This window comes from Melopsittacus undulatus, chromosome 10 (genome assembly GCF_012275295.1).
Source record: "Melopsittacus undulatus isolate bMelUnd1 chromosome 10, bMelUnd1.mat.Z, whole genome shotgun sequence".
NCBI lineage: Eukaryota > Metazoa > Chordata > Aves > Psittaciformes > Psittaculidae > Melopsittacus > Melopsittacus undulatus.
The window spans coordinates 35,085,735-35,098,962 of record NC_047536.1 but is presented as its reverse complement, the minus strand read 5'-3'; the positions used below and the strand labels follow the sequence as shown (position 1 = coordinate 35,098,962).

Genomic DNA, 13,228 nt, shown 5'->3' with positions numbered 1-13,228 from the left:
TCTGTCTTTCTGGAATGCGAGTCCAAAGACCATCCTAGTGCCAGAAACAGCTGTTTTCTATCTTACATATTCTCCATAGCCTTTTTCAGCCAGACTGTGTTTTGCACTGCACCACACTTCTCCTGTTATTGTTATAAGAAGATTACAATTGCTTTTAGATCTGTTTCTCTCTGCTCTTGGCTGATCTCAGGGCCACAGAAGAGATACTGTATGTGTGTGTGAGCGTGAATGCGTGTTTACTAGAGAGAATGACAAAGGGAGCTGTATCATGCTCCTTCTATCAGTTAACTGTATCCTAAGCTTACCATCTAGCTGAGCCCCTTGCATGTATCCCAGACCTCTGCCTTTTCTCCATTTTCTTTGCTCTAGTTTGTTATATTGCATACCTAGGGCATAGTTTCAGTTATCCACTCTCTTGCATGCCTGGGTGATGAGAAGTGCATCTAGCTGTAGGTCTTGGGAGCAAACAACTTGGAATGAGTGCCTGTGCCACCAACAGGCATTTGGGGAACATGTCCCACAGCAGAAGGTCATTCTCCCTGGCTCACCTCTCAGTCACACTGTCTTCCTGCCCACAAGCAGAAACAAACACTTGCCATTGTGCTGTCTTCAGGCTATAGTCTGGGACTGGACCAGCAAGGCAAATGCTGAACAACTGCTACAAATAACTGCCCCAACCATTAATTTTTACAGGCTGAGTGGCAGCATTTCATGCTGGGCACAACCAGCAGTGGAGATGAAAGCTTGAAGCCAAATAGACATCACAGAGCCAGTACGAATGCTATTTATTAAAGAAATGCCTGGATTGCAGGGGAAGCAGAAAGGTGCATCTTGAAAGGAACCTTTAACGCCTGTGAGTGAAAAGCAATAAGGGCTGGAAAGCAGGGGGAGCCGCCAGAGGCAACAGCTAATGGACCTGGTCCTGGGGTGAGCTGGCAGCAGGGAGCATGTGGCTGGGAGCCAAAGGGTAAGTTGCGCTGCTTCATCTGTAGCCATAAAAGCAAGAACTGAGTGAAGGGACTGCCCAAGCTGAGCTGAGAGGCAAGAAAGTGCTACTGGGGAAGGGAATATCCCCAGGCACCCACAGGAAACTGCTGTTCTTTACTATGGTCTGTGTCTAATGAGGCACTCCTGTCAGCAGGGTACATGACATTTCTGCACCCTTCAGCCCTGGAGCAGGGACTCCACCTCCCACCCCATGGTCCAGATCCAGTGACTCAGCTATGGAGCTCACCTAAGCAGATTTCCCATCCATTGCTTCTCAGTGTGTGGGCACAGACTCTCCAGGCTGGGCTCTAAGCCTGCCTTCTCCCATCGATGCAAATAGGCCTGCCCCATACAAGGGTAAGTTTCCAGGTTCCAACAGCTAGCGAGGCCCTTTCTTCCAGCTGTTCAGACTCTGGCTAGGCTTAGGATAGTTAAAGGGGGTGAGCAGCATTTCTCTTGCACAGCAGCCTGTCCTCCCATGCCCGCCTCAGCTGGGGGTACTGCATGTGGATGCCTGTCCCCAGCCCTGGAGCCACTCTGAGCAGCAGAATCTGCTGCATTAGGTCGATTTCAAGAGCTCCTCCAGGTCAGTTAGCAATTACCTGCACCAGATACGCACTTGGAAAGGAGCTTCTGATCTCTTCAATGCATTTTTTCTCCTCTTTCAATTTCAAATTCACCTCACTGGAAATAGGCACTTCAGCCTCTTTTACAGACCATGCTAAATTGGGATTTCTCCCAGTTCTGTTGGGTTTGCTGATATAGATGTTTTTCCCTACAGAGATGATGCCATGGCCATTCTGAGGTGTGTCCAGACCCCCTCCATTTAAGCTATTCCGGCTGAGCCTGCAGCTCACAGTATTTCTGCACAGACCACCAGCCCTAGTGTGTGCTGAGCAGCCTCTCCCAGGATGGGCACCCTGTCACCAAAGCCCTTATCGGTTCAGGCTGGTCCCTGTATTGTTAAGACATGTCCAGTGAGCAAAGGCATTTGCTCATTTTAAGGTATTCCTCCATGAAAGTCAGTTGTGCAGGTTGCCCATCTGCATACTCCAGTCTTGTCCTGGAAGGAAAAGGACTGGAAAGAAGGAAAGCCAGTGTGCCAACAACTTGTTGCAAAGGTGTTTTCTCCAGTGACATACTTCATGCTGGGCTCTTCCAGGGTAGCACTGGTTTGTTCTGCTGCTTTGTTCTGCTGCTCAGCTGAGGAGGACACGTGGCCTGCTGGTGCCTGAGGACACATCCCAGGAGAAGGGAGCTGCAGTGCAGTCCCACAGCGGGTGCATCCGTGGCAGCCCCTGGGGCCGGTGTGGAACCATCCAAGCAGTGCCCTCTGTGAGTGCAGCCAGAGGAGCCAAGGCCAGCACCTTGTGTGCTGGGCACAGGGTCTGATGGTTTGCTGCTGCCTTTCTGTGGGGCTCCTGCAGCCTGACATGGTCACATGACATCCTATCCCAAACCAGTAGTTTAGTGCTCAGAGGCAGAAGCAATTTTACATAAAGTTCAATTAAATATTTGCCTTATAATTGCACAACAAATTATTCATAAAGGCATTGGAATCTAATCACAAGGCTGACACCGTGGAGTCTGCAAATGACACGGTACTTGGGGAGAATAAAGATTGCTTGAGGGAGCTGCCAGGCAGCTTTGGTGATAGGCAGTGACAAAATGTGTGGGACAGTGGGAATACTCCCAGGAAATATTCAAGGCATCACCAAAGAGCCTCAACAGGGCTGTTTGGCTGGCAGGTGTAAATGGGGTGGAATGTGAGAAATGGTTCTGGGCAATAGGTTGGGATTTTTGGCCCATGTGTGTCCAGCAAACTTAGGGGAGTACTGGGCTGTGCCCCTCCAACCATGCTGTGTCAGCTCTGGCTTTGTGTATGCACAGTCTGCAGTGTGTTGAGGAATGTCCCCAACTCTGCAGAACCTGTGTAAGCCCAGAATTGCTGCCTTCAGCTCTTGTCCCTACTGTCAACAGGAATCACAGTGCTGGGCCTTTTAAGGGGGTGCAGAGGCCTCTCCCTAGCTGTGGGATATGAAGAAAGCCAGGTGGGGACAGCCTGTCTCCCTAGCCTGTGGGGTCCTGTGGGACTAGAGCTGTGCCAGAGCAGCATACAGGAAAAGGCAGGAGGCAATCTGAGCATGTAATGTGGCATCATCCTACATTGCATCCCCCAGAGACAAGCAGTGTGAGGCGAGGACATGCAGCTTGCCAGAGGTGGTTGTTAAGCACAGCAGGAGCAAATGTGACCACCCAGGGACCCTCTGTAGGGAGTTTGGAAAGGGGACTTGCTCCATGCAACCCTCATGGCATCCTTTACTGCAGCTCAGGGAGCAAAAACCTCTCTGCCAGTCCTACCACTCAATGTTCAGCTCCCTTTAGGGTGAACTTTGAGAGCAGCAGGCTAAATCCTGGACCCCATTAAAAGCGAGACTGGTGGGACTGAGCTATGTGAATCTCCTGTTTTTCTGCTTAGATAAGGTGGGGTAAGGTCAGAGAATGAAAACAGAGAACGAATGGGCAGATGCTGAGCTCAGTTGCCACTGAAGACTGATACTGCTTTGCCTAGCAAATACCCATCCATCCCAAATTCTGTCCCCTGCTGTCATCCTGGGCAGTGGGCTGCAGACTACACCCTGTCCCTGCAGGGCACACAGCATTAGGTGGGCTTTGACTGATAGGGGAGCGGGATCCTGGACAGAGAGCTGGACTGTAGATGAATTGCCTGCCAGCCAAATCTGGACATTAGGCAGGGACTTAGATTAATGGGAGCTGGTTCTGCCAAGAAAGGTGAGTCACAGAGCTTGTCCTGTGTTGAATCTGTTTCTTGGATAGGGAAGAAGTAGGAGGATTTAGCAAGATTAATCTTTCATAGAGTTGTGAGAATAGCCAGAATTCATGGGATTCTCAGCAACAGATTTCCAAGTAAGCAGACAGCACTTTGATTAGCTCCATGTAACACAGCACAGGTCTGTACTGGTGACTCTGTAATCCCCTGCCACTGATCACAGGTAAGATTGACCATACTTTTGTGCTCATACACGAGACCTGCAGAGCACAGGCTGTGGTGAAACACCAAGAAAGCAGTGGCTTGAGAGCTCTGCTTCTCTGAATTGTCCTGAAGTCCCTGTCTGCAGCTACTCTGCCCCAAGCAACACTGGGCCCAGCACAAAACATGAGAAAGCAGTAAGAGCTCCTTTTGAGAGGTTGGTGACACATCAGCTGGGAGAGTTTGGCAGGTCTCTGCATCAAGGATCTTTGCATCAAGGATCTTTGCATCAAGGAAGAGCTGGGAGCAGCACTGGACAAGAGCCAGACCACCTTTCCTGGTGCTCAGCTCTTCCCTCTGGCTAGCAGTTTGTGATAAAGCAGCAATGACAGACCTGGGGGAAGCTGCTAGTGGGAGGGGAGGGAGAGTAGGTTGGTCAAGCTAGGTTTTGGCAGAAGGAGATGGGGAGCTTTTGTGCATCCCTGTGTCTACCCCTCCCAGCACTGAATGCACCAGGGAAGAGGCTGAGGCCAAGAAGAGGAAGTCTTGGTCATCAGGTTTTATGTTGTGTTTACAGGAATTGTGGAGAGAGAACCTCAGTGCTAGTGAACCAGGGAGATTTTCCTGCAGAAGGCAAATTTCCATCCCATGTTGGGAGTTCTGTTTCTGTCTGATATTTCTTTAGCTGTTCATGTCATGGCTCTTCAGTCTGAGCAGTTTTACAAATGGGTTGTGGAGATGAAAGCATGAGGGAAAGCTGCTCAGGATCAAGTTGGAAAAGCTTTTAACTTTCAACTCCTTACAGACAAAGGCGCACAGAGGAAGGTGGGGTGTGTGCAAAGAATGGGAAAAGGAAGAGGAAGGAGCAAAAAGAGATAAGGAGAATAGATGAGTGAAGGGGACAGAGCAAAGAAGACAAATCACAACAAGAAAAGGAACGACACACTAGCAGAAAGAAAGGAAGAGATAGGGAGAGAACAAAGCAATGGAGCCCAGAGCTCAATGAGATGGGGAGAGTATATCAGAGTGAGGGAAGAGTGCTGCAGGTAGAGGAGGGCTAAGAAATACAAAAGAGCTATTTTAATGCAGGGATAAAGCACAAATGGGAATGAGAGGAAAGGAGAAGCCACAACAGAACTAAATTCCCATGGAGAAAAAAGGGATGGCAGTGAAGTCAAAGAATAACACATCCATCCTTCTGTCACTGAAAATAGAAGGCATGACATGAAAGTGACATGTCACCTTTAGAGAGGCTGTGGGATGGAGCTGTGGAGACTGTGTTCAGTGTTCAAGTGTGGGGCAGCCATGGTCACAAAGGGAGTGACCATATAATGGGTGAGTCTTGTTCTGCTTTGCATCCTCCATCACCTCTTTCTCATGCTGCATAGGGAGGCTTGTGGCCTGTGCTACTGTGTGACCTGGGCATACACTGAAGCATTGATGATTTCAGGTCTCATGGAAGGACCATCGTAAAATGCCTTATTACAGTGCTCTCTAGGGCTCATGTGAGAACTGGGCTGGGACAGGCCTGGCTGGCTTTACCAGCACCTTGCAGGGCAGTAGCAAGAGAGATAGAATTGTAGTCACAGAATAGTTTGTGTTGAAAAGGACCTTTTGAGATCATCTAATCCAACCTTTCCCTGCAATGAGCAGGGACATCAACTAGATCAGGCATGGAGCAGCTATGACACAGGGGAGGAGTGACAGCAGAAGGCACAAGACCTTCCCTGGCTCCAGGGTAAGGGGGTCTTAGCAAAAACACTGAAAAAGAGCACCACATGTACAGACAAAGCTGGAACCATCTCCACCTGGGATCACACCACATCACTGGATACTTTCTGCCATGTGCAAGGCAGCCCCTTGGCTCTCCCAGGGAAAGGATCTGGGTGTTGCCAGTGTCAGTGTTGGCACAGGAGCCTAGCAGCTGCCCTGGGGCTGGCTAGATTGGCATTGAGCAAGGTCTCTGTTTGCAGACTGTCAGCGATAGAGCAGCTGTGCTCCAGGCTTTGCTTCTTTCTCTACAAGAGCATCAGCCACAAGTGGGAACTACGTTAGCAGCAATGCTTGCAGCTGGGAGATTTCTCGCTTTCACACTGGGACCAAACACATTTGTAGATGCTTCCATGTTTGAAGGGGCTAAAATGGAGCATTCCCTAGGTCTTATTCAGAGCCCCATTGACTTTTGAGGGTGGAAATCATGCAGTAGTAGGAGTTGTGCCAGCTGGTACAAAGGTGGGGAGGACAACTGCCTGAGCCTGTGCTGGATCTGTGCCCTGCTTGTCTCTTGGTTCCTAAAAGGAGTCACTCATCCTGAATTCCTGCTGTGGTTATGAACCACTGTCTTGCATTCCATCCACCTCTTCCTGACCTGTGCAAGAAGCATTAGAGCCAGGCAGCTTGTGAATAACCTGCTGCTGGGCAGCAACTGTTTCTTGGTCTGTATTGGCCAAGCAGAGCCTTTGTTTGCTTCGTGCAAGGTGCTGCACACATGGAGCAACACATGGTGATCCCTTTTGTTCCTTCTAGGGCCAAACTCTAAGGCCCAGTACCAGAGGTTTTTGTGGAAGCAGGAAAGCGTTTTCTCCAGGTGACATGTGCAACCCTGGAAAAGGAGACTGGAGAATGTCCTGCTGGAGCTGTTCGCCTGAGCTGTGACTAAACCCTGACTTGCATGACCGGATTTATCTATCCCAAAATGATATCGCAGCCTCACCAGCTTTGAGCGGGTCCCCACGGCCGGTCCCTAGGGAGGTGCCAAGGGCCGGGGGCTCGGGGCCGGTCCCGGGTGGGGAGCCGCGCTGCATTCTCAGAGTCTCCAGCAGAGGCTGGGCTGGGCTGCGGGCAAGGAGCGGAGGAAGCGAGGGGGAGGAAGGCGGCTCTCGCCGCACATGCATCGCCCGCGCCCCGCCTCGCGCCGTGCCCGCCCGGTGCCAGCAGCCGGCTCCGCTCCCCGCCGCCGGCGAGGGCTGCGCTGCGGGGCTGAGGCTGCGTCCGCTCCGTGCCGGGCACCGCTGCGGGCTCCGCTCTGCTCGGCGCCGGGCAGGATGCCGCGGGAGGCCGAGCGCCCCTCGCGGGGGGGGAGCCGCTGCCGCCGCCCCAGGTAAGAACCGGCGCGGGCGGGCACCGCCGGAGCCCAACTTCGCCGTCCGTCCCCGCGCCGCAAACTTTGCTGCGGCTCCGCTCCCCGCGGCTGAGGGCGGGTTCGGCCCCGACCCCGCCGCCCCAGGAACGCGGCTCCGGCGGCGCAGCCTCGCGGTTTGCGCCGAGGTGGGAGCTCCGGATCGCTCCGGTGTAGGCGGGCGGGCGAAGCCGGAGGGTTTATGCCCTTTTAGGCGTCGCTACCAGGGTGCCAGGGCTCCAGCGCTGGCTCTGTCAGCAGCAGGGTTTTATACCCTTCAGTTGAAGCGCTCGGGTGCTTAAAGAGCTGTAGCTCTTTTTTAAACCGGTGGTATCTTGAAACATCCTTCTTGGGTGCCTTCCTACCCAAGAGCTAGCTCCCCATTTCTCTTACTGAAGCCGGAGCCCTTCATGCTGGTTACCACAGAGGCTTTGCTTCTTAAGGATGTGTGTGAGCGTGCAGCCGAAATGCCTGAGGAGTCCTGCTCGAGTCCTTTTAGTAACATATTTCTTTAGAGAGCATCGTTTTTCTAACAACAAACTAAAAATAACTGTGCTAAAACTAGCACTTTACTAATTTAAAATGTGGTTCCTAAGTGGCTGTGCCCTGGCCTGCTGGGAGCAAGCGCTGCAGCCACTTCTGCTGCTCTGGTGTGCCCAGCTACAGCAGCTTGTCCAGGTCCGGGCTGCTGTGCCAAGTGCCACTTGCTGAACATCCTGGGAGCACATCCTGTGGCAGCCAGGCTCCTGTGGTCTCGCAGTGCCAGCACGGGAAGGAGGGATGCAGTAGATGCCCTTGTTCTCTCTATTTGTCTGATTTCTGACACTTGTAACATCCCCTATGATCTTTGGAGATCTGTGTTGTCTTCTAACCTCATTTTATGTATGAACAACAACGATGATGATGGTGTAGATAACGGCAAGGAGAGGCAGGCTTGAGAGTTCAGGCATAACTTTGTAAGACAGTGCAGTGCAACTCGGGGGAACTTCTGGACCTGAGAGGGATAAGAAGGATGGCTCCACCAGATCTCTGGTTCTTCAAAGCTTGCTTGCATTGCCTGAGAAAATAAATGGGGATGTACTTCTCTGTCCCTGCTACTAGGCTGGTATTATGCTGTTAAAATAACATGCATTGCGACAGGCAATACCATAGTCTTGCATACCACCAAGATAATCTCACATGATGACAGTTTCTTTGGGACCTGTTTCTCTCTTCAGAGCACCTAATGTTCACAGAATGGCTGAAGCCTGCAGTCTCTGTGCTTGTAGATCTTGTGCCCTGCTCAGACAGCTTGGACAGAGCCCAGGCTTTGCCAGGTTTCCTCTTATGCGACTAGTGTCCTAAGGGGAATGCTCTCTACCTCTCTCATGAGCATGGGGTAAGGAGTATTTGCAGCAGGTAATTATCAGGGTTAGAGATCTTGATACTGGTACATCAGTTTTTGGATGCTGAAAATAAATTGCTTCTCTGGGTATGGGTATCACATAGCAGGGAGAAATGGAAACAAGAATCTGAAACCATTTTCCTATACTGATGCTGTGTTTGTGTACAAGGCCAAAGGGTGGTTCTGATGCTCATTGATGAAATCCATTACAATGTTGACAGGACCCTGAGCGCAGCACAGGGTATTGCCAACTGAAATCTGAATAAGCTGGCCCAATTCTGTACTGACTTTTGTATCACGTACATCTCTGCCTCAGTAAGGTGGGGGTCAGAGCAAGTGAGGCTTGGTCTCTGTATGAAATGCTGACTGCTGAATAGTAATGGTGAAATTGAAGGGGCTTATGAAAGAAAAAGTGTGTGCTGTTTCGCAGGCAGAAGAGACAGCTCTGTTACTGCCTGGGAAAAAATGCCCTTTGCTTTTTGGTGCATTGACAGTTTATAATGTGATACGATGATTTCATACCTGGGGCAGAGAAGTGGCCACTGAAACAAGGTCGATTTGAAAACTCTTTTCAAAAGAAGCCAGCATGTCTCCAGGAAAAAAAAAAAAAGAGAAAAGGCTGTTGGTGGCATAAAAGTAATAGTTGAACTGTTAAAATCCTAGTCTTCCTGGCTCTGTGTCTGATAATGTGATATTTTCATGATTTAAAATGCAATATTATATTTGAAAAATCCATAGTTCCTTGCTGGTGTGTAAGGATTCTCAGAATAGGGTCATAATTTACTGTTTGTTGTGGATATTGTCTGAACAGCCTTTTGGGTTTTTTGCACTTTGGAAATATTAAACTAGCAGGCTTCTCTCTGAGCAAATTTCGCCTTTGTGCTCCTAATCACTAGCCCATAGTAGTAAAATCTGGTTGCAAATACTGGGCGGGTAATGCCTGTTTGTTTGAAACCTGATTTTCTACCCATGGACTATACTTCATTAGAAGGATTAGATTGCTGATGGAAGTTTTAAAACAAAACTGGATTTGGTGGGATTTGATCTGTTGTTATTCCTTTAACGCATAATTACATATTTTTCAAATAGTTCTTTTTATATTTTGAAAGCCCAGGTTTGAAAAGAAAAACAGATTGAAGAAGAAACAGTGTGGTTATATTTGTGTTCTTTCAACACCATGTCACTGAACAGTATTTGTACATAGGAATACAACCACGAATGAATGTGTGTCATTATCTTTTAACCATGTGATTATGCAACTGTTTGGGTTTACAAGCAATGACACTCTCTGCAGGTAAGTTCGTCCATATCCTGAGGGACAGGCTATTTTGAGTGATCTGGTGTTTTGAAAAATTATGTGTAAGGATGAGGTGGGTGTGAGTTCCAACAAGCCTGAGGTAGGTGGACATGGTGTACAGCATCTTGCTGTTCACTGCATCTCTTTTGTCTCTACCAGCAGTTTATTCATGACATTGCAGGGAAGGGTGGCTGACAGAGAGATGTAACCAGCTTTGCCTTGGACAATTTGCGGCCCTGAGAGCATCCTGCCCTGCACGTTTGGCACCTGCCAGCTTTTTGCCCTCCAGCTCTCCCCATTCCACATTGTCTGTTGATGTCTGTGTGTGGCTGTGCCCTGGGCTGCAGGTGAGGGTACAGGGCTCTACTCCTTGGATTTGGCTGCTCTAGCTCATGCCTGCAAGTCCATGTTGCTTGTGAAGCACAGTCCCTGCTCCACCCCAGCAGAAAAGCTGTGTTTTTATGCCTGGGTTTGGGCAACAAATAGCTGCCTGTCAGCCTTCCCTGCTCCCATGCTGACCTGGTGTATGGGGAGCTCATTTCAGGGTTTGGACTGGGAGTCTCCCATTCACCTCACATGGGTTAGGTGCCCACTACCTGTTCAGCCCTGTGGGGCACCTGTATCTGCAGTTGCATCTGTTTGTGAGTTAGTTTCTGCATCAGAGAGCTGTGGAGGGGTCAGTGGAAAGGCTCCCTGTTCCTGCTGATACCACTGCAGAGCGGTTTTGAAGGTGCTATATGGCCTTTTGACCAAAAAGTGGAGGACAGACCCTGCTAAGGTGAGGCCCCTGCATTGTTCTTCTTGAGGGTGAGGGTAACTGTTCCCTTGGGTGTAGGAAAGGCAGCACCTCAAAGCCAGTTCATCTGGGCTCCAGCCCAAGGGCCAGGTTTGAACTGGATGGTTCACTGCTGCTAAACCTACAAGCAGTGCTGAGAATCAAGGTGCTTTTCAGAAAGTTCTCCCTTCTACTAGGTGCCCTGTCTCAGAATAGCTCACTAAACACAAGGGAAGGTTCTAATACTGCAACCTAATGACATTTTTCAGCACTTTTCTGGATTCCCAGTCCTGCCCTCTTCTTTTGTCTGCCCCCTCCTCTTGTTTGTGGGAAATCTGCACTTACCTTCCTTCTGTGCTTCATTCTGCTGCCCTGCTTTTACCCATTTCCTTGCCTCTGACTCTTTCAGTGCCATCACGGAGCCTGGAAAAATACACCCAACGGAGCTCATTGAGTTTTGACTCTGCTCAGTGCTACACTTCCTAATTTCAGTCCACTGTGAGAGCTGTGCCTTAGCTCACACACTGCAGGACTGAGGCTCTGAGCAAAGTGCCTATTAACTCTGCTATCAGTGCTGAATTTGGCCCTGCCTGGCTGATGATGGAAGCTGTGGTGATGCTGGACCTAGTGTTTGTTAGCAGCAGCTGTGGATCCAAGGCTTCCCTGTAGAAGCACTTAGCCAACTGCTCACCAAGCATCCTGGCTCTGGCTTAGAGAGCAGTGTCAGGGGCAGCCATTGCACAAGGTGAAGTGGTCCTGTGCTCTGGCTACAGCAGCTGTGTGAGCCTTGCTGATTGGGAAGTCCTTCCAGGAAATCATGAAAGCAGAGCTGTTTGTCCAGCACTATTTTGCAGATACCCCAAGTCCCTGCTACAGAGAACACCAGGGGGAAAGACTCAGGATCATTCCTCTTTACTTGCTGATATTGTCTCATTCACCATTGCCACTTCAGGTGAGTTTTTCTTAATCTCTTCCTAATTCAGTGTAGCTGGTGACATTAAAAACTACAGGTCACTTCAAGCTTGAGGCCTCCAGCTCACCTGAAGCCATTGATGGCCAGAAGCTTCCAATAACCAATGATGGGCTGTGAATGGGGTCGCCATAGAAACATATTGGGCAATAAATGGATCCTCCAAAGTTTTGAAGCCCTTTCAGCAGAAGGCTGCATGAGTGTGGGTACAGGCAGGTGGTGGTGCGGATGTGCATATGGATGGGAAAAGGTGTGTACACCCATCGGAGCAAAGATGTGAGACATTTGGAAACAATGGCTACAGGAGCAAGCACGGGATTTAAACACGGCTTTGGTAAGTTAGCATTTCCCTGAGGTTTTAAGTTACCTTTTCCCTGAGGTTTTGATTGCAAAACTGACTCAGAGTAGGACTGTGTGATATAGCCCTGACAGTGGTGTGGCAGGAGGGAGCTAATTCTCATGGATGAGCTGTGTCCAGCACTTTACGGCACACAGCCCTTCCTGTGCCCTGCTGGTAGGGAAGCCTTGTCCCCCACTGCTGTGCACAGCAGCACCTGGGAACCCAGTACAGCCTTTGTGGTGGCATCCATCTTTTTCACATCCTCTTTCTTGACCACTGCTGCCCTTCACTATGGTTTGGCACTTGGGAGCTGTGTGCAGGCAGACTGTAGCTTATGGAGGATCTGAAACACCATGCCTGTCCTGGGGCATTGGACTTGGGTGCCCTGTACTGCATCTGCTCCCCTCAGTGTTCCACTGCTGCCTTCCCTGGTAGAGCCCAGATTCCTCTTGCTGGCTTTTTACCCACAGGTTACTTGGGGGCTGCAAGATGGCTGGAGAGTCTGGGCTTCCTTATTCTGGGCTGTGGGGCAGATTGCTTCTCTGGGTCTGAGTCTCCACTCTGGGCTGGAGTCAGGAAGGGCAGAGAAAGGTTTGGCTGCTCCAGAGCCTTAGAAACCCTCGTGGTCTGGCCACCCTCATGCTGGGAGCCCTGGGTGAGGCCCTTGTTCCGGCAGCCTCTCAGTTCTTCTGTGCAGGATGCCCTGTGCAAGACAGTAGTATCTGTGTGTGCCTGGGGGTGCTGCACTCACTTCTCCAGTCCTGCTTTCTTGCATTTCTGTCACGCTGGGATTATCTCCCTCTGCTCCTACTGCAGCTGCTTCCCAGAATTCAAAATCCCTAGAATGCTGTTTCTCCGGTAATCCTTGTCATTAAAAGTGGCTCCTAAGCTCAGAGCTCCTCCCCCTCTCCACAACCAGCACCCTCTCACTCTCTAATGCGGAGCAGTTTGAGGTGGGCATGTATTAAAAGTGAGCAAATGAGATTGTTAACCTGGGACAGGACATTGTCTGTGCCATCGTCATCCCCCCTCCTTCCTTCCCCCTTAGACTCCAGAGTTACCCTTGGCCTGGGATCTTTCTGGATTTTCACTATTTAATTTTTAACAGTGTGAAAGCACATTTTTCTCCCCGGTTGTTAGTGACCCTGACAAGACATATGGCTGTTGGTGACAGTCTTGTGCATGTGTGGGACAGGGAATTGTTTCCCCAGTCACTGGTGTCTAGAAGGCTGAGGATGTACAGGTTCCTGGACTTTCCTGAGCTTGTCTGCCTTCCCGCTTATGAAATGCAGTGGAGCATTTTGATGGCAGGTAGGCATAGCTGAGCATCAGCAGAGTCCTTAAGGAATTACATCCCTTGAAGGT

The 13,228-nt window shown here is 50.1% G+C and overlaps 1 protein-coding gene across 4 annotated transcripts in view; it reads left to right on the top strand.

Annotated features, from left to right (window-relative positions):
- CDH22 (cadherin 22) overlaps positions 1–13,228 on the top strand; it is an 86,292-nt gene that overhangs the window by 2,974 nt on the left and 70,090 nt on the right. For 3 of the 4 annotated variants that reach the window (XR_004550061.1, XM_034066844.1, XM_034066842.1), the window contains exon 1: positions 6,964–7,079. The exons of the other annotated variant lie outside the window; for it this stretch is intronic. The gene's annotated coding sequence lies outside the window, so the exon portion shown is untranslated. Of the gene's footprint in view, positions 1–6,963; positions 7,080–13,228 lie in introns of those variants that run through there. 4 annotated transcript variants of the gene reach the window in all.